This window comes from Rattus norvegicus, chromosome 6 (genome assembly GCF_036323735.1).
Source record: "Rattus norvegicus strain BN/NHsdMcwi chromosome 6, GRCr8, whole genome shotgun sequence".
NCBI lineage: Eukaryota > Metazoa > Chordata > Mammalia > Rodentia > Muridae > Rattus > Rattus norvegicus.
The window spans coordinates 34,626,900-34,649,556 of record NC_086024.1 but is presented as its reverse complement, the minus strand read 5'-3'; the positions used below and the strand labels follow the sequence as shown (position 1 = coordinate 34,649,556).

Below are 22,657 nucleotides of genomic sequence, written 5' to 3'. Positions count from 1 at the left end.
TGAACCAGAGTCAAACATTTCACAATACAGCCCTTGCTGTAAACACATCAAAGGAAAAGGGTATGGGTAATGTGGACCAGCCACAAGGAAGCCACCAGGCAGCATGCACATCTTTGCAGAGATGGGGCAGAGACATTTTTGTCATGAAATATGATGCATTGATATCATAGTTTCCAAGCAACAGGATACCAATCAGACACTCATAATTCAAGGACTTATTGTCTTTGTTATGAAGAAACCAGATAAGCAGAGAAGGTAGGAGAACTCCTTAGCATAAGTATAATGGACAAATATGGCCTGAGGGTGTGGAGGACAGAACCAAGAAGTGATACCTGTTTAACTTCAGGCTCTTTGAAACAGAGATCAATCTCTCTGTATCTGTGGTAGCCCACTTAGCCAATACTGTGGTTGGCTTCTTGATCCTGTACCAATTCCCGGTGTAAATGGGTCCAATTGGAAAGCATATAACATGCTTTGGGTTACAGAGTACAGTTTTTGGTCTGTGGCCAAAACATTGGCAGTAAAACACAAAGCGGGATAGTTGTAGTAAACCTTCTAGAGCTACTTCCTCTAATATATTAGAGGGTTGTAAAAAAAAATGCTGTCACAGCTAAGTCAGACAATGGTTAGGTCTTTAAGACATTATCCTGTGGTTCCTTCCCCTTCTTTTGTAGCACCTGCAAATTTATTACATAAGATATTATTTTGTACTCAATCTAATTAGTTAGAACTATTTGTAGTCATTTGAAATACACTCCATGTTGATTAAAATAATTAGTGTAGGGCTACTAAATATTTACCTAAGATATGAATCCAGGGGGAATTTGATAAATTTAATTAGCAAGAACTAATTATTGTTATGATAGGAGTTAGGGTTTAATAAATATAATTACAGAGCACAAATGATGGCTTCTTAATTAATAGATACTAGTTGCAAACATAAGAGCCATTATCATATTTTCATGCAGGACATGCTATTCAGCACACCTTCCAGGTGTCAATGGTAGCAGTAATGGCAACTTACAATAAAAGGAGCTTGCATTTTATGGTGCTTATGCTGTGAAACTGAGTTCTAAGAGGCTAGAAATTAACTCATTTAGTCCCTATACCACTCTATTGTAGTCCACATTTTACATATATATAGAAACCTAGGCATAGGAAGGCCTAGTAACTTGTTCAAAATTACACACTAGAAAAAGACACTGGGAAAATGACCCCATGCAGTTTAGCCCACGGGTTCACATCTTGTACTATTTTTTATGGGGCCTAGAGCAAACAATAACCACCACCACAACAGAAATATAAAGAATGAATGTTTAAAAGGTCAGTGACCAAAATCTTATTTCATATTTACAATCCAGAGGTAGTAAGTTTTTGGTAACAGTGTGTATTCTTTCCTGATGTGGATAGTCCACATTGATTCCAGAATGATTGGACTGTTCACGTTATGCCCATGAGTCAAGGACACTCTACTGAACTAATGCTTTCAGAAGCTCTTTGTTTTTTTTTAAGGAAGAAGAGCTTGCCTGGCTTTTGTTATGAGTGTCTTTCCCCTGATCCTAGCTTATGTCCCTTCTACTGTCCTTCCCATAAAGGAATTTTTAAGTCTTTTGGTTATGACTTTGGGACACAGGAATTTCAGTTACAAAGAAAATGGGCAATTGTTGTCAATAATAGGTAGAGGCTACACTAAGGGTAGGTTGCAAAACACAGATTGTCTTATGCCCAGAGCTTTCTATTCAAATTGGATTCTGAGATATCTGGGTTGGTGCCAAAGAGCAAAGCAAACATAGAGACCACCTCCCTCAGGCCTTTCCTTGTTTAGAAGAAATTGTATTTCTCCCCCTGGTCAATCCTGAGACACAATTTAATCTTAGGAGAGCAACACAGACAAAAAGGAGAGAGAGAAAGAAAGAAAATGAGAAAAACCAATAAATAGTAAAAACAGGAAGCAGGAAAAGATAGGCCTGGGTGTACAATTTTTTTGTGTGCCTGTTAAATGAACTCTGGTGGGGATGAGGAGAGAGAATTATCCTATTTATATATTGAAAGGAATTTTAAATATGCATAGGCAGGGAGAGAGGATCTGCAGAGATTGAAATGCAAAACGCAGCATGGTCTGTGCTTCTTCCTTTCCACCTCTCAGTCCCATTAGCGAGCTCCTGCACCAATTTCTGGAAAGCTTCCTCTAAAACTCGGAGCCGCCCTTCTACTTACTCAGCAATTCTGATTTAGAAAAGTGATTCTATTTTTATAAAGGAATGGGGGCTTCACTTACAAAACACCTTGTAAATGTATAAGCACAGGAACATGTGGTTCACACTTGTACAATGAGGCACACAAGTCCAGCAGACCCGCTCCCATACAATGCTTTGCTCTTTTGCATTGCAACCTCCTCCCACTCAGCATCCAGACAGTTAAGATTCATAACATGCAGTCATGTCTCCTGCCCTTATGCAGGTAGAGAAGCACAGAGATGAGGTGGCATGGAAAGTCATCCTCATTAAACAGAACACAATCACTTAGCAACATTTAAAAGATAAAAAAAAGTCCACATGTCCCCATTAATACACTTTATCCCCATTTAAAAAGCAACATTTAGGGGTTGCGGATTTAGCTCAGCGGTAGAGCACTTGCCTAGCAAGCGCAAGGCCCTGGGTTCGGTCCCCATCTCCGAAAAAAAAAAAAAAAGCAACATTTATTTCAAAAAAATCATAACTTCCCTATCAAGAACTATCAGCTGGCTGTCCCTACTATGCACTTCTTACTACCTATAGGAAAGCAAGAATCACTTCTTTAAATGGTTTCTCTGTGGGGTAAATGCTAATGTATCAGTTGCCCTATTCCCTGACCCAAGACTAACATATACTAAGTCTCTAGCTAAAGTCCTGGAATAATGACTAGGGAGATGGCTTAGTTAATAAATACTTGTTTCTCAAATATGTGGGCCTGAGGAAATCCCAAGAATGCTCATATAAATGCTGGTGTTATGGCTTATATTGATCATCTCACTGCTGGGGAGGCAGAAACAGGGGGATCCCAGAACTCAGTGAACAGAGAGCCTATCCCAGTTACTGAGCTGTAGGCCAAAAAGAGACCCTGTCTTGGAAGTAGGTAGAATTCCTAAGGATGACAGACAGAATTGTCCTCTGGCCTCCAAACATGAGTTTACACCCCCATGAGCATGGAAACACACACACACACTCCCTCTCTCTCTCTCTCTCTCTCTCTCTCTCTCTCTCTCTCTCACACACACACACACACACACACACACACACACACACATTGATTTTATTTAAGAAAGACTTGTAAATATCCAGGAATAAGAAGAAACTGCTAGACACTAAGTCTTTTGTAAATTATTTCACATTTTTTTCCATCCTCAATCTCTCTGCTGTGCCATGCCTCTCACAAATACACAAAGTCTTTTTACATCTAAAGGAGATCTGCTGGCCTATAAGGTTTGGGAAGCTGCTGTTATCTGGCTATTTCCAGGGGAGGATTTTTTAGATTATTGAGGTTTGATATTGGTCAAAGCTTCTAGGTTTTAATAAGCTTCCATTTCAGTACTAAAATGTATGGAAGAAAGAAAAGGAAGGGGATAAATGAATAATGAGAGTGTGTACAGTGCTTCAATTTTAGTGCACTGAACATTAACTCTTTGAAACAGGAAGAGATCTTGGAAAATCTAGCTAGCTGTATCTTCCTTCTATTGAGGACCCAGGAGAAAGCACTTTACCTAAACAGACCCAAACATATTCTGCTTGGCTTACACCTGCCCATGAGCTCCATCAACTTCCTAGACATCTATGCTAGATGCTTCCCATTTGATGTTTCAACTTAGAGGGAAAGGAACTGGGAGGATCTGAGGGGATGGATGGTTAATTCTGCAATGGACATGTGGGCTTTGTAGTTTCCCTATGAAATCCAAGTGGGTTAAGGTAATTACAACCATGATTGATTTATCTTACCCCAGCACACAAATTTGGGGTCTAGTGAGAACTGTTCTCATAGAGACTTGGATTACTCTTTTTCTTCTAGATGTGACATTTCTCTTTTAGGGATCTAGTGAGTAGGAACTTAAGACTAAGTTCAAGAGCTTCTAGAAAACCTGAGCATGGATCCTGTACTAAAGGTCTTAGTGTGGAGTATATAACAAGACAACTACTAGCCAGGAGGAAGAAAAATTAGATTAGTTCAAGGCTCCATGTGGACAGTTTTCTGTAGAGCCACATTTATCATATAAGGACAATATGAATTGTCCTAGATGCAATCTTGTAGTGGAAACGCAGGGTAATGACTACGTTTATATTAGCTTTCAGGCAATCAAGGACTAGCAGTGAGGATAAGAGTGGCTTTAATGTGTGACGATCTCCCCCCTTTACATTTTCTTTTATTGAAAATAGATTTGTTTTTCATCCTGAAAACACAAATGTCTTCAGAAGCGAGAAGGAAATTTCACAAAGCTATCTATAATTCACATCTTGATTCTAAGCACCCAGTTGAAAGAGCTGAAGAGATGACTCAGTGGGCAAGCATGTATATCTTTCCACCTGAAGTTACAACTCCAAATTCTTTTCATCGAGTACACATACTAGGATCATAATCCGACAGGGTTGTTTCTCCAGTTGCTGTAGTGTAGCAACACAGAAGTAAATAAATAAAACTTTATTGAAAGAGGCCATGGGTATTTTCACTTTCAACTTTTTGTACTTATTAGGGACATTGTAGAATTTATTAGACACTCACTTCTTTTTTTAAAATTTTTTTCCTCCATCTTTATTAAATTGGGTGTTTCTTATTTACATTTCAATTGTTATTCCCTTTCCCGGTTTCCAGGCCAACATCCCCCTAACTCCTCCCCTCCCCTTCCATATGGGTGTTCCCCTTCCCACCCTCCCCCATTACCGCCCTCCCCCCAACAATCACATTCAATGGGGGTTCAGTCTTGGCAGTTCTAAAGACCATTAGAATACACCTAATTTTTCCCAATGGGTTGCCCTTCCTCTGGTTTACAATGCTTCTTTTCCTTCTATGAAATAAAGTAGACTGCTTCTCTCACAATGACTCCCAGTAGATTGGCACACAGACATGGATTTCATACAGCCCGTATTTCATCTTTCTTGCTCTATGTCCAGGTACAATATTCTGGAAGACTTCATCTTTAATATAACACAGTACTCACAGTCCTAGCTCAGGGCCATACCTTTCTTTGGAAAATATTTATTTGCCAGTAATGCATTCTTCTTCCAATCATCTGCACATACAGAAAGCAGGATTCATGAGGCACATCTTTCATTATAACTCCAGCACTAATAATGCTTCAGCCTCATCAGGGGATTTGTATCCAATATGACCAATTCCATTCCACTGTTTTCTGTTCTTCCATGTCTCAGCCCTCCTTTCAACATCAGACATATACCCTTATGAAAAACAAAACATGGACTGAATGCTTATAACCCCTTTAGTGTCTGTTTAAACTCACTTCCTATGTGATCTGGAAGTAGACCTTTGGGAGGTAAGGAAGTCATGAGGTAAAGTGATAAATGATATCTTTGCTCTTCTGAAGGACAATTTAAACTTTCAAGCCCTCTTCGTACCATGCAAAGAGACAGTGAACATAACAGTAATGGACTCAGAAGAGAAATCTCACAGAGCCCAGCCACGATTGCAAGCTTGATCTTGGGCTTCAAGATTGCATAATTGCAAACCACGAACTTTTGTTGCTCATAATCTACAGTGCTCATAATAATTCACTAAAGCAGTCTGAACTGTGCTCGCCTCTTTTCCTGTTGCTGTGATCAAATATTCTGACCATGTAAGTTAAAGGAGAAGGGGTTGGCTTTAGCAGTCAGTTCCAAGTCCAGTCTATCATGAAGAAATCAAGGGGGCAGGAAGGGGAAGCATCTGGTCACATTGCAGCCACACTAGAAAGCAGAGGGCAATACAGATATATAGTCTGTTGTTCTTCTTACTTCTTCCACTCTTACACAATCCAGAATCCTTTGACTAGGCAATGATAGTGCCCACAGAAGGTGGTCTGTTAACTTAATGGTAATTCTGTTAACATAATCAAGATCCTCTCACACTGGCCAGTCCACAGTCCACAGGCTAAGACAATCCTCCATTGAGAAGCCCCGCCCAGGTGATTCCACATCCTGTTAAGTTGCCAATTAAAATTACCATTACTAGACAAGTAAGAGAAAATCATTCAGTCAATAAAAAGAATATTCACAAATAAAGAATGTTTCAGATGTAAATAAAGGAGCCATGCACAAATTTCCTGGAAGTCACTAGAAGGGAGGAATGGATCTGGACTGTATAGTGCATGAAACCATGGGATCCTTGTGGGTCCCTTTGCTTGGAGGGTGGGTGATTTCTCAGCAGCTGCTGTGTTTGAAAGCACAGGATACCTATAAGGCCATTGCATTTCATAAGTATGATTTCTACTGTCCTCTGGACACAGATTCACCTGTACACTGTCACATGACAAGACAGAGCTCAACCTGCATTTTGAGAATTAGAAGCCTTTTTCTGCCTTTTGTACACAACCAATCTTTTGAGGTCCATCTCAAATTCTGGTTACCTTCTCCATTAAGCCATCGGATTTGCTTAGCCCCTATCATTATACAGATCACACACACACACACACACACACACACACACACACACACTCATAGACTTATTCACACTGCACACTCAGGTGCTCTTCATGCTAAGCTAAGGTAAATGATTACTAGGTACCTGGTGAGGAATGTAAACGTATCAAGGTCTTTCCCAGCAGAGCCCTGCAGATGCTTCCTTCCACACAAGACACAAAGAACATCTATCTTTGCACAGGAGACACCAGGACTCAGTGGCTGCCATTTGTTTCTCCCCCTCACGCTGTTTATTCACTCTTTTAACAAATACTCATTACTCCTCACTGAGGCTGTGACAGAGAACAAGACAGTCCTGCTGCCAGCCCTTATGGAGATGATAGCCCAGCAGTGTATGCAAGAGTAAATAAACAATTGCAAATCAGAGTGTGACCTACAACACTAAGCTAGGAGTGAATACTCTGGGAACACTCAAGGAGACAGCTGACCCAGACCTGGGTAGGGCTGCTGGCAGGGCAGCTTCTGAGCTGAGATGAGGGGAGGACTATTCAAAAAGTAATTTATAAAAGATCTAGAAGTTAAAAGGGAAGGGAGGGAGGTGTGGGGGAAATGTCTCACTTAGGGTAAAAGAAGATTGTCATTCTTTGCATGCCAAACACACACACACACAGAGTCACATACACATACACACACACACTCACATACTCACATATACACACACAGTCACACACACACAAACACACACACACAGTCACACACATACACACACAACCACACACACAATCACACACACATACACACACATACACACATTCATACACACATTCATACACACATACATACACACTCACACACACATACACACACAGTCACACACACATAGTCACACATGCACACACGTACACACACACACACACACACACACACTACACTCAGACTTATTCACACTGCACACTCAGGTGCTCTTCATGCTTTGTCTTTGTTCAGCCTATAAGCATCAATGTGTGAAGAGTGAGCCTTTTATCCTACATTTCAGATAAATCATCTGTGTCTGAATTTTGTTTCAGTGTTGATAGAAATCTAAGTCATTAACCTTATAAGGACCCTTTGAGTTTTTCCCTTAGAAGGTAAGTAGGGATAAGGCTTTTCTTAGAGAAAAAGCTAAGAAGAAAATAAGGTCACATGATCAGCACTCCATAAACATTCCCTGCCTTCATTCCTAAGTCAAACCTTCTAGACAGAGAATGCACTAAATTCTGTGAATTGTGTATAGAAGCACCTGCTATGGTCAGGACAAGACCAACCTTTTGACGAGCATCTCGGCACACAGGAGAGAAACATATTCCTGGGATTCAGCAGCGGTAGTGGTGGGGAGAATATTATGCTGGCGAATGGAGGCATGTGCAAAGCCAAAGAACAGGTAAGGGTTGGTCCAGAAAAGTTCACGGAGCTGATATAGGGAACTAGATACTCTGACTTCTTCCTGAATCTTCAAACACTTTCTGCACAGAGAACAGATTCCTAATGTATCTTAGATGTTGTGTGTCTGTTTTGCCAGTTAGTGCAAAAACTCATTAAACATCTGAGATGGCCTGGAGGCTGTAGCTATTTCCAGGAGCCTCATCTCAGCTTCTACAGCACCCTTTCATTCGTCAGCAGAGATCCCCATGAACCCTTCCCTGGAAGGTACCCACAATCCCTCACTACAGACACTCCAGGGTATACATTACCCATCCAAAATTACTCGGCATGAAGCTCATGTCTGCACACCGCACCATCCCTCCTGCAGAGAGTGGCCCTGCAGTGAGGGTGCTCAGGAAACAGTTAAGGAATTTTAAGTTCACATGCAAACACATTTACACACATACATGGTATACAGACAGGAGAGGTCCTTGGGAAATAAGATCAACTTTGTATTTCCTGGATCCACTAAGATGAAAAGTAGGACTCTGATGAAAATGATTAATATGCTTTTGGCAAGAAATAAGCTGGCCAACAACAGAAAACTTCACATTCAGTGAGAGATCAAATCTTGAGGCAATAAGACAGGGAGAAATAAAAGGATATGCCCAATATCCTCCTCTGGCCTTCAGGAGTTTTTGCATGGGTGCATACAAATTCATACACACAGGCCCACACACACACACACACACACACACACACACACACACACACACCAAGAAACAAATGTGAATGCATGCCAGTGTCGTTCTCAAGTGATCCCAATTTTAAATATTGGTAATAGTTATAATAATCACTGTGGCTATTTCAGTAAATATAACCCCCCATAATCTGTAACCTTTACTTATCAGTGGCCTCTTTTGTAAGCACTGTGACTTCCCTCTGTGTGTGAAAAGTTAAGGTCAGCACAGGTAGGTCAACTTTAAAGGGACGAAGACTCTGTAAGAAGCAGATTCCAATAGCAATTGGCTCCATCAAAGATTAGGCTGAGCAGTGTGAACCCAGGCATGCTGGTCAGACTCTTGTTACTCTAACTTAAAAGAAAAAAGTTTGTTTGGCTCATTCTTTCAGCTCATGATTATCTGGTTCCATTGCTTTTGGTCTGGGGAAAGACAAGGGACATCATGGGAAAGGGAAGGTCCCCCAGAGCCTGCTTACATCATATTGCCCAAGAAGCAGAGAGAGAGAAGGTGCTTCTGCCAAAGTATAACTTTTGAGAACACATACCCACTGTGTTCTCCAACTAGGCTCTGCCCTCAGTAATGCTATATGATCCATCTGAGGATTAATTAAGAGGTTAATTTGGGGCCCTAAGAATCCAGTCACCTACCAAGATTGCTGCAAGGTTGGACCAAAACTTCAACACTTGAACTTTTTGAGAGATTCTAACCACAGTACCAGAACCCCCTCCAACATAGGTTACACCAAGAGAATAACCAAAAGCGTTTACCAAAACTACCTGTAGGTTTCTGAATGAACAACTTAGACTCAAAAGATTAGCATATCTCAGAGAAGTAGACAAGAATTGGTGCTATCCTTGGCAAAGCTGATTTCACACTGATGGGGAAGATGCACAGTCTTGGGTCAACATGCCCTTTAGATGGCATCACCTGCACCCAGGTCTTGTTCCCTATTACTGCCTTTAGGCTAGTACAGCTTGGAGATAATACTGCCATGACAGGGCACCCAGCTGGCATCAATTAAAGCACATTGGCTGATTGTCAGATGGTTCACTAGATATGTCTCACATCTAACCAACAAGAAAGGCTAGCTGCTATACCAGCTGGCCAGGCCAAACCATCTGGACTCTGTCCAGAAGGACTTCAAGGAGTCCTGAGGAGAGGCTGCATGTGAATTTCAGACAGTGCCTTGCTCTCTTGCAGCTTCCAACTGGGGGACATCTCTCCACGTACTGGTATGTTTGCAAGCTTCATGCTTAACTGCTGAAGTGTCTGAGCCATATAGAAAAGTCTCTTTGACTTCATGGATAAGTCTGTAAATTGCTTTTATTATGATAAATTGTCCTGGAAGTTCTTCATACTAACTGTATACCCTAGTAAATGGCCAATGCCCCTCATAGCCTTGGTTTCCTACCTGGATCTGAATGTCTCTCCATCTGGAAAAGAGAAAAGAAGCCAATGCTGGTCAACCTGATGATGGCTGAGCTTTCTCACCCTGTATTAGAATCCCCAATGCTCAAAAGCTCCCTGCCAAGTCACCATTTAGTATACATCTCTTTAGAAAGGCATCAGAAATTAAGGCTGGTTGTAATGACTTCCTGAGTAGAGTTTCCAGTGGATCCACCCCACTCAAGGTGGAGCAGTCCTTATAGGATGAGAGCAAACAGAGAGGAATTATTCTTGCATCAATACAGAGAAAGGTCCTAGACTCTGTGGACATGAAGCTTGTGGTCCTGAGCTACACTCTTGGACTTCTAAGGGCCTAGGTTCTCTGCTACAGACCATCCTTGAGAGTTGATTCTAGTTCAGGAAGTCTCTTTGGGAACAGACCCAAGACTGTCTCTATCTCCACCCCCACAGTCCACTAAAAGATTCAGAGAAAACACAAGGGTCTCCTGAATCTCACTGATCAGTGTCTACAGGCCAGGGATCTCATCAAAATGGAGATGTGGAGAAATTGAATACAGAGTGAGAGAAGAAAATACATTAGCCCCCTCCAAAGGGTTTGCTCTTTCTTATTTCGTTATTGTCATGGTACTTCTTACCAGATCTTGATTTTGTTGTTTTGTTTCATAACTTTGGAAAGTTTGTGAGTAGAAGGATTTGTTTTGCTCCCATTTCCAGCATCAAAGATTATATATCCATGTTCAAAATGTGGTTATGTACTGAAGGAATGGGCTGACTTCATCTGATCATGAGGCTCCTCCCCGTTCTATGTACACCTTCACAGTACCTGAGATGTTGTGTTACATGAGAACAGAAATGTATTACTTGTTATAGTTGCTGGGAAGTTGAAAATAAAGACGTCAGCAAATTCAATACCCCACAGAGACCCTTGAAGCATAGGGGGCATACTCTATATTCTCACAAGGTTGAAATGCAAAGAGCATCATGCAGTAAGAGCAGTAGGGCATGGTATGGTCACCCACTAAAGATTCTGCCTCTTAATGCCATCATTAGGTTCTTAACATATGAATTGGAGGAAGGGAGAGGACACAACGTTCAGACATTATCAGTTAGCATCAAAAGTAGACCTCTCTTGGATACCTTCATGACAAGCTAGGCTGAGTCCTCCTGCTTTGATGAAGGAGCCAATAATGACATCTTGAGAGTTTAACAGGCAAGGAGTCCATGGGAACCTGAAGGACTGCATTCTATTTGTGAACCCTTGGGATGTGGTGCACAGTAGGTACTCATTAGATGTGTGCCGTGCAAATGTCTGAACAGATGCATAGGCAGCTACTCCAGGTGGGAGGGTTAGAGTGAGAAAGGCTCACAGGAAGGTTTATGGTGCAAACAGACAAGAAGTGATATTTGCTCATTGCTATTAACTGAGACTCCAGGTAATTCAAGGTCATAGCGACAGACACGTTGTAATTTAGTCTAGGCAAAGAGCTGTATTAAGATACCATGCCCTCCAGCCAGAAAGTGCCCTTGTTGCTGCACTCGGGGCATTAAGCCGGAAAGCCATTGTAGTTCTCTCAATAGCTTTATGAAAGAAGTGTCTTGATTTCTTCATCTCTATCACTGGGGCTTTCCCTGCAGGTCCTGCTAGAGGGAAGAAAACAGAATCCTGCTTCTGACAGCGAGATTCTGGGGCATGTGTATAAACCCTGAGCAAGGAAGAAATACCACCACAATATTAGGTCGGGGATCCTTGACTTGCTCTGTCCCTCTGTCTATTCTCTCCTCTGTATGGAATTTCCAGGCTAGACTCCCATGCTTTCTAACAATAATATAAACCGGAGGCATCTGCTTTCATCGTGCTCAGCTGAAAGGCCTTTTAAGCTCCCCACTGTTTGTTTTGGTTTATTACCGAAAGGCTAAAACCGTTAAAAAAAAATCATTGTTGTGGGTATTTTCCAGTTGAGATGAAATATTTAACAAGGGTAAGGTAGGGAGGAGGAAGTTTGCTGAAAATACCATTTTTTAAAGGTCAAAAAATGCATAAACCCATTACTTTAATATTGTTTGTTCTCACAAGACACAAAATGTTCCAAGCTTTTCCTACTCCAGATTGTAGCGCACAAATGCACACAGGTATCAGATCCTTCTCCCCAGCCCAGCTATGATCCTTTTACAGCCTTGCTTAGAATCTTCTATAGTTCCACATAGCCCAGAAAATAAGACACAGTATCCTCAGCCCAGCAGGAAAATCCTGCCATAAGCCGGCTCGACCTAGTTGCACAGCCTCACTGCCCAGAGGGGCCTCACACCCACCTCCAGATCAGCCTGCTGCAAAAATGCGTTCTTGCAGAAAATTTCAATGTATAGTTTTACCTCTCTATGTCATAACATCACAGCAGTCTCTCAGTCTGAAATTACCTCCTTCCTCTCCTTTCCCATCCATGATGACACATCAAAATCTTACCCACGCTTTCCAAGTCAGGGCAACCTTGCCTCCTCCGGGATAACTCCCCACTCACCCTAATCAGAGCTCTCTTAGGGACAGGTGGTCACACAGTACATCTGTTTGTCATCATCCACACCCTCTAAAAAAGCTCTGAGTTTCTTAAAGGGAGGGATTATGGACCATAGAACTTCACGCCCCCCCCCAAAAAAAACCAATGCCTCCACATTGTATATACCTAGTGAATGTTATTTCAATGATAAAATTAATAAAAATACAAAGTCTTTTTTTCCTCCCTATAGAATTGGCTCTACTATTTGTGAGAAAATTAAAACTTTAAAACATGCCAAGGCACTCTGCATAATGGATGCATCTTCTGATTGGATTGTAATTAAAATAAGATTTTTTTTCTCCCTGTAATAACATAGTTACCTCCACTGGCAGAAGGGAGATGGCAGACATAATGGATAGTTGATGAACAGTTTGCATGTTGCTATAATGTATATCCCATTATGTTTCCTGCTTCAGTAAAAGAAGAAATTATAAGAGCCCACTGTCCACTGCCCTGCCCCAGCTATAGCTGGATTGAACAGGACAAGAACACAAGGAATGAGGGCTAACAGAGGTGGGGAGCTCCAGAGCTTGAGGGCACGAAATAGAAAAGGTATGAGAACTTATCAGAAGCCCCACAGAAGCCTGGGACTGGGTCGAAAGAAATCCACAGAGCTCTTTTCTCTTTATGGATTCCGAGTCAGCCTCTTTCATTGCAACAAGAACTAGAGGTAAGATGTATTATAAATACAATAAAATACACACTGTGAATTAAAAATATAGTTTGAATATAATATAAACTGCTTTGTTAATTATTTGCATATTGGTTTCATGATAATAAAAATTAGTTATATTGATGGCTGGGGAGACCACTCAGTCTAAGAAAGTAAGTCATCAGCAAGCATGAGGACCGAGGTTTCGTTTCCAGAACTCAGGTTTTAAAAGTTGGGCATGATGACACCACAGATTTGTAGTCCCCATTCTAGGGAAGTGGGCACAGAAAAATCCTTAGGGCTTTCTGGTCAACCAGTCTAACCCAGTCAGCAAGTTCCATACCAATGAGAGACAATCTCAAGTATAAAATAATGTGAATAGTACCTTGATACTTATCTTTGATTTTCACATACACATGCACTCAAGCACCCAGATATACCTGTATACACCAGACACACACACACACACACACACACACACACACACACACACACACATGCACGCGCGCGCACACACCAAAAAAATGCATCCAATATATCTGGTTAAATATTAATTTCAGGAATATGACTCAGTTAATAAAGCACTTGCTATGTAAGCACAAAGAGCTGAGCTCAAATCCCCAGCACCCATGAAAAAGGTTGGAGTGTGAGGGCTTCTAACCTCAGAGTTGAGGGTTGGAGACCGGCAGATCTTGGATGATCACTAACCTGCCAACCTAGTCTTATTGCTTGACTTGCAGTTTCAATGAGATTTCCAGTCCAAAATCAAGAGCAGGATGGAGAGTGTTAAAGGACAATGCCGGAAGTCAACCTCTGTTCTCCAAATCACACACACAAGTGAGTACACCTGTGTGCATATGCCTGTACACCATTTACCAATGTATATATGATTTTTCTTTTTTACCGTTTATATGGCTCTTGAAACACTTAAAATGGCATTTGGCATTATCTTTTGCCTCTTGCATTGCATTTCTAGTCTAGTGTAAGTTTTCTAAACTAAATAGAATGTCAATTTTTCCCACCTCCAAAAAGGACAGAAATCATCATTCAGAGCATGGATCAGAGCCAGCTAGCCTCATGATAACAGGGGAGCAGCTTTCTGGACAGATGTATACAGTTGTTTTCTGAGAGCTGAGAAGTCTGCTGGTATCATTAGTAAAGCAATGGACATTGAAACAATGCCCATGGCCGTGGGATCCTGTATTCCCAAGTCTTATGCAGAAAGAGAACTAAGCCCATGTTTCTAATGTTTGGCTATAGGAACAATATTTAATGGAAGGAACTCTCTTAAGCAAGAGCTGTAGTTTTGTCTGTCACTTGCATATTGTTTAGTGTTATCATGGGACTCATTAATCATTAATGGTTTACTCATCTCAATTTCTCTAAATGTATTGATAAGTACAGTTAACTGATTTTTAGTTCAGGATACCATTTGTTGTGGGTGACAGGCACAATTTCTTACCCAAGAAAGGTTTGATACATGTTTGGATTTATATAATCCAAATAGTTTTTAACCTAAAAAAAAAATCTTTTGGGGGTTGGGGATTTAGCTCAGTGGTAGAGCGCTTGTCTACCAAGTGCAAGGCCCTGGGTTCGGTCCCCAGCTCCGAAAAAAAAAAAAAAAAAGAAAAGAAAAAAAATCTTTTGTCCTTCAACTTCAGTAAATTGAGATTTATCACAAAAACTGATCATTGACAGCAACCTTGCTACACAGAGAGTGTGGAACTGGGGTGAAAAGTAAGGCACAAAGTTATGTGACTAAAGCTGACATCATCACAGAAATACTCTTGTTATAACTAACTTAATGTCAGCTTTAATGGTACTTATCAAAAATCTTTACTTCTGCAAAAAGTGGTGTATTGATTGATTATCTGTTACCAAGTAACAAAGTTCCCCATCATTTAGTATCTTAAAACAATATGTAGTGCCTCTGAGTTAGAATATACCATTAAGATTTTTCATCTCAATTTTTTTTTTATAGTCAAGGTTGGTCCTCACATAAGCTCTCAAATTGACTCCCAAAATACATTCGTGTGTGTGTGTGTGTGTGTGTGTGTGTGTGTGTAGATACTTGTATATAATTATTTGTAGTACAAAGAAAAGTTATTGCAGAAAATTGTCACACTTTCCATTAACTATATGATGATTCATTTATTATTTGTACATAGTCACAATTTCCCTATTTCTCCCTCCTTCCTGCTTATATTCTTTAATCACAGAATAAACTTATTTCACAAAAGGCTAAATCAGCAGCCTGAGCAGAACCAGCCCCCTTCCATCATGTGTGAGTCCTACAGAAAAGTGGCTTGTAATGCAATTCTTGGTAAGTTTTCACTTGCAATTGGACTAACGGATTAAAGACTGAAGATGGAGAAGCCCCTTGCACAGCGGAATGCGAATGGCTTCTGGAAACCAGGCTATCAATCTCTAGATAAACGGGTGTCCACCTTTTTCCAACCAATCCATTCCACCCAAGAGACCCTGTGAAAAGCAACTGGCTGAATGGGAAGTCGCAGCATTCGTAATAACAAGGAGAGACAAAGTCTTGGGAACACGCTATGTTTCATTTTCTATCTGTGCTTTTCTGTTTGTTGAGGCTCATCAAATTCACACACCCCCACCCTACCCCCATACTGCCACCAACAACCAAAGAATCATGGAAGAAGAGCTAGGGAGTTCTGTAAGAGAAAAGCAAGCAATTGTATAGTGGTACTAAGGGGAGACATCTGCAGATTAGAACATCACAGGCAGGTGTCTGAAGAGCCAGCCTTGTGTTGTCTGCATGCAGAAGAACTGTGTGTCCAAGTCTATTATCCCACTTGCCCTATGCTAGTCCCCAATCAAGACTGAATCCCAGTTGACATTTCCCTCCCTGGGCAATAACAATAATACCACTAGTCATATGACAGCTTTATTACAAATTATTTTATAGTTTAATGATCTATAAAGCCTTTCAATTGTTTCCCTGTCTAATATTCAATGTGATTCTCTTAATCAAAAGTGGTGAAGATCTTCGTGCATAAAGATCTAGCTTCTAATAACTTTCCCTTGTTTTCTCATAAAACTCGCTTTTTGTTTGTGTATTTGTGATGGTAAAGAGTGCTCACATGTGCTATACAAGTGCTTTACCTTAGAGGCACATCCATGGATGTACTGTCCTTAGGCAGTCTTTTCTACCTATGCTCAACTAGCACTCTAGATCTTTCTTCTCCTATATGTAAAACAAGCCACACTCCCTCCTCTGACATCTGCCTCCCATGTGGGCTCCAGAAAAACTACCTGCCCTCGATGAAATCTCTAAGAAACAAAAATGAAGGAAAGGGACTCAATTGATTTTTGGGGGCTGCACATGAATTTATGACATCATCTTCTCTTTATTTACCTTATTCAGACAATTCTTTACTTACGGTCTTATACCTATGTTCCTAACAGTGAGAATACTGGTGAGCTCTGTGTAATTAAAGTTTAATTTATCCCTTAGTTTCACCCATATCTCATAAAAGCAGTGTGTGTGTGTGTGTGTGTGTGTGTGTGTGTGTGTGTGTGTGTTTTATTATTGTGTATTCCATTCTATTTCCCCAGCATACCCTCTGCTCTATCATCTGGGGCAGAAATATTGTGTAGTAATTTATTCGCCTCTCTTCTTAGAGCTTACCATTCGCCAGCTCCTCTGAATCCAATCAAAATATTTCTCCCCATCTCATCCTCTTTATGAATTCTATTAGGTATTTCTACGTCTGTTAGTTTCTGAGAGCTGCTGAGATGGTTCGTTTTGTGTGTCGACTTGATTGGGCCCTAGGGTGCCCATGTATTTGGCAAGACATTACTCTGTGTATGTCTGTTCGGATGTTTTTAGATGAGGTTAACATCTAAATTGGTAGATTGATCAAAGCAGATTGCTTTTCCCAACAGAAAGACTAGCCCTCCCAGGAGTAAGAGGAAATTCCTCTTCTGGCCTGGCTATTAAGCAGAGAGATCAGTCTTCTTCTGCTTTGGACTTAAAATTAAACATTGGGAGCTCTTGGTTGTCAAGACTACCAGTGTCTGGATTGGAGTATATCAATAGTTTAAAATAAAATGAAACACACTGTCTAACAGAATCACAACTTATGTTTTGGAATAGCATATGCAACCAACCTCTGTAGCCCAAGAATAGCTGGTGAGGTGCAACATGACTATGGCAAGGCAGAAACCAGACCTTCTATCTGGACAGTTATTCCAAAAGCTTAGTGGTTTGATTGTAGGAACACTATGGCCTACTGCTATAATCTAAAATAAAGAAACAAAGGTCTTAGTGAAGTCATGATTTTGTGCATATGGTTATGTGGGAGTGAGGTGATATGTTTGGGGGCTATCTATTAGCTTAAATCTACACATTGAAGCTTCCAATAATACTTCAACACCTTAAGTTAAATTACACAGTTAAATGCCATCTGTCAATTTTTCCTTCCCTGTCAAAACCTTAAGCCATGATATCAGTGTTGTTAATTATCTGAACAAGCTGCTCACATAAAAATAATACCATCACAAAAGAGATCAACAATGCCTGCCTAAAAGTCCCCATCTTCTATTTTTATATGATGTTATGGTAGGGGAATAGTAGTTCACCAAACTGAAATGGCCTTTATTTTATCTTAACAAATTAGCCAAGCTAAAGGGAGCAAGTGTGGCAAAGGGTTCAATGGGTAGGAAATATAGAAGGAGATTTCAATACATGATGCTTGTTGGCTGAACACTGTTCTTGTGAAGTTCAAGGGAGAACTGATGAAGTCATGTTAGGAAGAAAAGGTTCCTAATAATTCCCAAGCTGTCATCAGAGGCCATAACTATCATCAGAGAAAGAATGCAGATGCGATATATTAATTTCCGGATGGATGGCCAGATCACATCATTCCACATGTTCTAACAGGTGAGGCAATCGTTGTCCTAATAATTACTCATGAAATGTCCACTCCAGGTGATATCAATGGGGACTGAAACAGGAAAACATCTTCAGAAAGTTCTCCAGAGTCCAAATGACAGCAGAGCCTGTGAATTTTCTGGCCAATAGCTAAGCTATGGGGCCATTGTATTGAACATTCTGTTCTGAATGCATCCAACCTTGAATTTGAAATGATGGATCTCCCTGGATTTGAAGCCCCCAACACTATTCCATTAATAAATATTCATTTTCCTTTTCTCCCTCCGTAGCATTTTCTCATCAATCATGGCTGAAGTCACAGCTGCGAAAGCCCTTTATCCATTAATGTTCATCTTTAGATGAGGCCGTGGATCCTTACCAAATTATGAAATTACTGAAGACTGGGTGTGGATCGTTTGTTCAGTGTGTGTGTGTGTGTGTGTGTGTGTGTGTGTGTGTGTGTGTGTGTGTGTGTTGTTTAATTCTCTATTGAGTCTGTGTTTATTCCCAGAATAAAATCCCCCCAACACATGTTGTCTTCTTCATCTTCACCTTGATAAATCACTCCATTGGATTCTACTGTCTTGTAAAAATAAAAACGATCCCCAAATGTTCAAGAATTACTCAGGGACTATTCAGTGTTCAATATGTCAAAGCAGCCAAGACAGTCAGTCAGGAAGAAGATTAGAATCAATGAAGAAAAATCCATCCTGGCACAAGTTGTCCTGTTGCCAGTGCAGTCAGGGAAAGGCCCACTCGTGCGACACTCTCATTACTGAGAGAAAAAAGTCTTCAAGCCTCAGAACAGTTGTGAGACCACAGTCTCTGCAGCCTGAGTTCTTAGGACAAATCCACAGTTTACTTTGTCAAAATAGATACTCCTAAGGAGTGGCTGAAGGTTGAGCGTTGTTTTAGATTCCCTTTGTCCTCCCACTTTTGATCAGACAGGATTGCAGTCTGCAGCCGCCTGAACCATAGTGATGTGTTCTGCAATAACATCCCAAAGATGGGTGATGAGGTTTCTAGTCATCCCTACTGATCCAACATCAGGGGCTGTCACTCTGACACAGTGTCAGCTACACACAGTCTCTCTCCTCTCATTCCTTCTAATCATTACTATTATCATTATGTCACATCCTACCCAACTTCTACCCAGCCCAGAAACTGAGGTAATTTAAAAGGTAAAGATCTGCCTGTGTCTCCAACATAAAAGGCAGCATTGATTAGCACTGTTGATATGAATATCAACACAACCAATACATTACTGAAGAGTATTCTGTAAACATCTTGTGTGGGCAATGGCTCAACGCCATTACGTACATTTGTGAAAAGCATCCACTGAATGGGGATAGGGTAGCTACAAAAAGATGTTGGAGAAGGGAGTGGGAGTTGACGAAATCAGGGTAGGTTCACTCTGGCAAAAGCAATGGAGAAAATGAATGTCATTATCCCAACAGACGATCATAACCCTGGCACTGACCTCTGTTGTCAATGATGGCAAAACATTTCCAAGTGCAAGGGAATTTGTTATTCTGCTCTCCTGGATATAAAGCAGAAACTAGAGATTTCTTGAAGCTTCAGTTCAAGCACACATTCCAAAGGTTTTACAGCCGCATGAGCAAAAAGTAGCTATGCCAAGTTAAAGCCCTCATCCACAGAATGGAAGCCTGAGACCTAAGACAAAAGCACAGTGGCCCATGATTACAGTGGTCATGTGACCAGGGCTAGAGGCCAAGTCTCTGTGTTTCCAATCTTTGATTTCTCCTCTGTACACATCCATTTAAAACAAGAGGTGTTGGTAGTAACACAGACTTCTTGTTTCAGGAGACTGAATTCAGCATACAACTGTCAACAACTACTGAGACCAGGTCAGGAGACCCTTCGGCAAGTTATTAAATGTCTACAAATGTCTGCAAATGTAAGTACCACCAGTTACAATCTACCTTTAAGTATCTTGCAACTTTACAGTTGCATTCGGACCATGAAATAGACGCAACTTATTTTGCTAGAAGATCCAAATAATGGTTAATTATAGACACAGAGACCTTCAGAGAGATGATTATTGTATTTAACATTATTATTTTTAATAAACCCATTGTTATAATCACATGGAAAATGAGACTAAAAGTCTGAAGTATTTGTAAGCTTAAAAGAGGGCAACTGGCATCTGCATAAAACAATGTAATGCAGCAAAGAGCTCAGAGCAGTCCACAGTTATAGCTTAATGAACACAAATCTCCAGCACCAGATGCCCAATGTGACAGGCTTCTGACTCACTTCCAGCTCTTCATAGCGTGGCCAAGAAGAACAGGCTTGCAGTACCTCCTCAGCCAACAATGAAGTCCAGAAACGAAGAAAAACATAGGCTTAAACCAGGACCTCCGAATGAAGCAAAATATATGTGTATTTTATAAGGAAATGAAGTGAGGTAGTGACCTGGCATATCGGAGCTCCAGAAGTAGCCAACCGGTGTACTACTCTGGCTCTTCAAAAGACCCTGGAATTTTCTTTCTGGATTTTTCCTTTGCACTGAAAGCATGACACTGACATCCTACACACAACGGTGCCACAGAGTGTGATCTATTGAAGTAGAAAAGAAATAAGGGAACCCCCTGAGAAAGAACATAGAAGTGATTGAGCAGAGTGTCAACAGCTGAGCCTCTACCCCATCTAAACTCACGAAAAGGAACAGTTCGTGAGCTAAGGTTTGTCCTTAATACATGTGACCAGGACTGGCCAAGGAAGGGGATGATCCTTTGTTTGTAAAGACAACTTACAGAGAAAGTGAGGTAGTTAAATAGAACATTCTTTCTTCTCTATGAGGGCATTTTGCTGATATTAAGGGAATACTAGACTTAACACACACTAGGAAAATATGTGCTACCTAGCCCTACCTCCAAGCTACGTGCTTACTCTGTGCATTTGTTAAGGAAAATAAAAATTACCATTTACAGCAGAGACATGAAAGATATATTGAAAAAATAATAATCAAAGACAAAGGCAATTATTTTGAGATTAAGAGAGAACATGAGAGGGGTGAAAGGGAGAGGATGTGGGAGGGGTTGAAGGGTAGAAATGGAAGGAGGGAAATAATAGAACTATATTTTAATTTAAAGTAAAAAATAAAAGAACAGTAATACATTACTGTTTTTGTAGTTTGTTTTTCTATAATTTATTTATATCTGAACTAAATCTTCCCCATTAGTTACTAGTTTGCCTCTTTATTCTTCTACCTGGAATAATTGCTCCCTCTGAATTGCAACACTCTCTCCTTGAAGGAAGGAATGATTAAGGAACCTTCTTAGTCATGCAACTTAATGGGCTGAGGAAACTTACAAGATTTGAAGATCTCTCTTGGAGATTATATAAGAAATAATTTCTGGGGGGGGGAGGGAGCCTCTTCTAGTGAGTTTCCTTCAATGTGTGCAGAATACTCCGTGATAGATATTTCATGAGGTGTCACCTGTGCCAGGTGGGTGCAATAGTAATGCAAGTAACCGAGACTCACCCACTATCTCTATGTAACCCCAATACCACCTTAGGTACGGTTGGATAGAACCATTTGTTTGATGACTTATATGGGATGGGAAGACTTGTATTAACATCTTCCCAGGAAGTTACCCCATGTTCCACTGCTTTGTGCTGCAATTTCTGTCATATTATCCAACTTTAGATAAACATGTGAATTTTCAAAGTATATTGTACAAGCCAATACCATTAAATTTATAGGCGATGTTGAGCAAAATTCATACTTACCTTGAATTAGAGAGCTATATACCTTATGGTGAAAATACTTAACCAAAATAACTAAAAATATAAAACTGCAAGGAAAACACATTAAACAGAAAAAAAAAAGATTGCTGTCCTTCAAATGTCACTGGGTACAAAAGCAACAGTGGAAGCAACTGGAATGAAGACATTAATGAGCGTTTATTATCTAGATATATGAAAATTCTCTGTAAATCAGTGAGAAAGAGATAATACAACTAATTTAATATAGGTAACAGATAAGAATAGGCAACTCAGCGTGATGTAAAGAGCTAATTATAGTCACACTTAGTCCTTGGTGACAGTCAGATAAGCAAAGTTTAGAAAGTAGGAACAAGAAATATTTGGAATTGAAGTGTTCTGGAGAGATTTTTGCAGAAGCTATAGACATTAAAAATACACATCATCCCATTATCTTGCTATTATCCTGTCCCTGAGTACATATTCCAAAGAAGTCCTCTCTTTAGTCCACGAAAAGTTTTTTATGAAGACATCCATTTTCCTCTGATAATCATTTCAATTGCCAACTTGATGAACTGTAGGGTCATCTGGGAGATGGGTCTCTGGGTAGGCTATTGAGGGACTATCCTTTTAGGTTAATTGGAGTGGGAAGACATACCCAAGCAGGCATTGTT

General features: G+C 40.5%; 1 long non-coding RNA gene across 2 annotated transcripts in view; it reads left to right on the top strand.

Annotated features, from left to right (window-relative positions):
• The window catches only part of LOC120103503 (uncharacterized), a 57,024-nt gene that overhangs the window by 24,800 nt on the left and 9,567 nt on the right, over window positions 1-22,657 (top strand). Inside the window, exons 3-6 of one of the 2 annotated variants that reach the window (XR_010052513.1) lie at window positions 13,119-13,372; window positions 14,095-14,191; window positions 15,574-15,677; window positions 20,079-20,172. This is a non-coding gene — a long non-coding RNA (uncharacterized LOC120103503). Of the gene's footprint in view, window positions 1-13,118; window positions 13,373-14,094; window positions 14,192-15,573; window positions 15,678-20,078; window positions 21,208-22,657 lie in introns of those variants that run through there. The other variant, XR_005505757.2, reaches the window with a different exon arrangement.